The sequence below is a fragment of the Elephantulus edwardii genome, unplaced genomic scaffold (genome assembly GCF_000299155.1).
Source record: "Elephantulus edwardii isolate Elephantulus edwardi_28Jun2011 unplaced genomic scaffold, EleEdw1.0 scaffold00005, whole genome shotgun sequence".
NCBI lineage: Eukaryota > Metazoa > Chordata > Mammalia > Macroscelidea > Macroscelididae > Elephantulus > Elephantulus edwardii.
In genome coordinates, this window is record NW_006399755.1 from 6,840,609 (window position 1) to 6,843,759 (window position 3,151).

At 37.7% G+C, this 3,151-nt stretch overlaps 1 protein-coding gene and 1 pseudogene across 4 annotated transcripts in view; both read left to right on the plus strand.

Annotated features, from left to right (window-relative positions):
- Positions 1-3,151, plus strand: part of OSBPL9 (oxysterol binding protein-like 9) — a 256,973-nt gene that overhangs the window by 75,694 nt on the left and 178,128 nt on the right. The window lies entirely within an intron of this gene.
- LOC102855251 lies at positions 904-1,543 on the plus strand (annotated as a pseudogene).

Genomic DNA, 3,151 nt, shown 5'->3' on the forward strand with positions numbered 1-3,151 from the left:
TGAAATAATTTATGTAGAATTGGTAACAGTTCTTCTTTAAATGTTTTATAAAATTCACTTGTAAAACCATCTGGTCCAGGGCTTTTCTTGGTTGGGAATCTATGCCTTTGAATTGTGGTACTGGAGAAGAGAACTGATTGGACTACCAAGAGAACAGACCAGTCTGCCTTGGAGGAAATGTAGCTAGAGTGCACCTTAGAGGAAAGAATGGTCAAACTTGGTCTCACATACATTGGGTATGTTGTCAGGAAGGACCAGTCTTTCAAAAAGATGTCATGATAGGAAGGGTGGAGGGTCAGAAAAGAGAGGAGAACTCTCAACAAGGTAGAAGGACACTTATGCCTAACTTCTTTCATTATTATAATTTCTGTAGAGAGCACTTGTTCCTACTTTATTATACACACCTCTTTTCATTTATAGGATAGAACGGTGTTTAGGGCTCTTGTACATAGGGTTGTTATGAGTCGGAAGCGACTCAATGGCACATAACAACAACAACAACATTGTAATACACATGCCTTGAGAACGGGGACTGCAGATATACTTCCAAGATATTGTAAAGTTGAATCCAGATCATTATAATAAAGCAAGTAGTATGACATAGTGACTGTGACAATGGGCTGACATATATCAGAAATAGCAAGGATGGTTTAGAAGGATGGGTTCAGATCTGTTGTTCATACGGTTGTTATGACTCCTTGTAAACTTGATGGTACCTAAAAACAAAACAAAAAATGATCCAAAATTTACTAAATACTGCACAGCATGCTTGAAAGTAGAACACATTTATGCTGTTACATAAGCCAGTCACAAAAGAATGGTTATGGCATAAGAGCATTATTATAAAAAAAAAAAAACCAACCCTGAGCTGCTGCCATCTTGATTCTGCGTTCCCCACACAAAATGCCTGGTGAAGCCACAGAAACTATCCCTGCTACAGAGCAGGAGTTGCTACAGCCCCAGGCTGAGACAGGGTCAGGAACGGAATCTGACAGTGACGAATCAGTACCAGAGCTTGAGGAACAGGATTCCACACAGGCAACCACACAACAAGCACAGTTGGCAGCAGCAGCAGAAATCGATGAAGAACCAGTCAGTAAAGCAAAACAAAGTTGGAGTGAAAAGAAGGCTAGAAAGGCGATGTCCAAACTGGGACTTCAACAAGTCACATGGGTTACTAGAGTCACTATCCGGAAATCTAAGAATATCCTCTTTGTCATCACAAAACCAGATGTTTATAAGAGCCCGGCTTCAGATACCTACATAGTTTTTGGTGAAGCCAAGATTGAAGATTTAGCAAGCAGAGCTAGCAGCTGCTGAGAAATTCAAAGTTCAAGGTGGCGCTGTCTCAGACATTCAAGAAAACAAACTCCAACTGTTTAAGAGGAGAGTGAAGAGGAAGAGGTTGATGAAACAGGCGTTGAAGTTAAGGACATATAGAGTTAGTCATGTCACAAACAAATGTGTCTAGAGCAAAGGCGTCTGAGCCCTGAAGAACAACAGTAATGATACTATAAATGTTATTATGGAATTAACAATATAGCCATCTGGGAAAATGAGGACTTTTTTTGGTGTTTCAAAAGAGTAACTGCAGTTTGGTTTGAAATTTGGACTTGTTTCTATCATTAATTAATAAGGTTATGGCTTCTGTTGGATGATAAAAAAAAAAACAGAGGAAAAGTTTACACACATAATCAATCTTAAATGGTTAAGGGTAGGAAGGGAGGGAGAGGGGAGTAAAAACTAATAGGTAAGCTGAAAGGCAATACTCAGCAAGGAGTTGTTAATTCATTAACTCCATTAACCAAGGGTAATTCATGTTATAAAGCAAATGTTTCAGAAAGATTGTAAACCCCCCAAAATAGTTTGTTCTTTCTAAAAAAATGTTTATTTGTTGGGGGAGGGGTGGGCAGGAAAATGTGCAACAATGAATAAATGGGGGAAAATGAAATGGAAAGAATATGCTGTAAAAAAAATTTAAAAATCATTAACTCACAAAAAAAGTTTCTTTGTGAAAGCAAAGGAATTTTGTATAACAAATGACTGGAAATTAAGGAAGCACATAAAGAATGAAATTACTTGGTGTGGGGTTTTTTTCCCCCCAGAAGTTGAAAGAAATGTTGCCTTTTATCTAATAGTTCCTGGAGAGTTAAGGAAGCTTTTAAACATTAGGATGTCTTAAAAGAGTCTGCTTTAAAAATGTATTACTCTTGCAAGCACTATGAAGTAAGAAGTGATGACAGCATGCATCAGGGCACTAGCAGTGGGGATGTAGAAGAGTTAGTGAACTTGGTATAATAATTCAGAGATGGATTGACTGCTATTTCTAATGGCAGAATATGAGAGAAGAGTTGCCTATCTGAGTTGTCAAGGTGACTAGTTAATTTACATTTGGACTCAAAATACAGGCATTTGGGAATTGAGTGAGGTACACCTATGTTGAGAGATTATTCATATACCATGTAACTCACTCAATTTAAAATGTATAATTTGGAGCTATGTAAAGAGTAGTTAAGAGAACAGGATAAACTGAAATTCAAAGAGTCCACTGGAAGAATAAATGAGAAATCCATAATTTTAATCAACATTTTAAAAAAAAGTATAATTTGATGGCTTTAGTATAGTCACAGAATTGTATGACTTTCACCACCATTATAAAGTATATATACTTTGCCCCCAAGGTAATAAGGGTCACTCTTATAGAATATTTTTATCACTTAATAAAGGATAAGTTAACAGTCATTTATTATTTCACTACAGGGTCACTTCCCCATCTTTCAGCCCTAAGCAACTACAGTCTGCTTTTTTTTTCTATAGTGTTTCCTAGTCTGGATTTTTCATATATATAGAATTGTACAGTATGCTATCTTTTGTGCCTAACTTATTTCTTTTTTCTTTTTTTCTTTTGTGGTGAGAAAAATTTATATTTAGAAATAGCCTGCTGGACTCAGTTTGTTTGTTGTTGTTATGTGCCATCGAGTCGTTTCCAACTCATAGCAACCCTATGCACAACAGCTCTAAACCCTGCCCTATCCTGCGCCAACCGCACCGCCTCTGACACCAACCGCACCGCCTCTGACACACCCATCCCGATTACCCCAGTCACCGAATCAATCCATCTCATAGAGGGTCTTCCCCTCCTGCGCTGTCC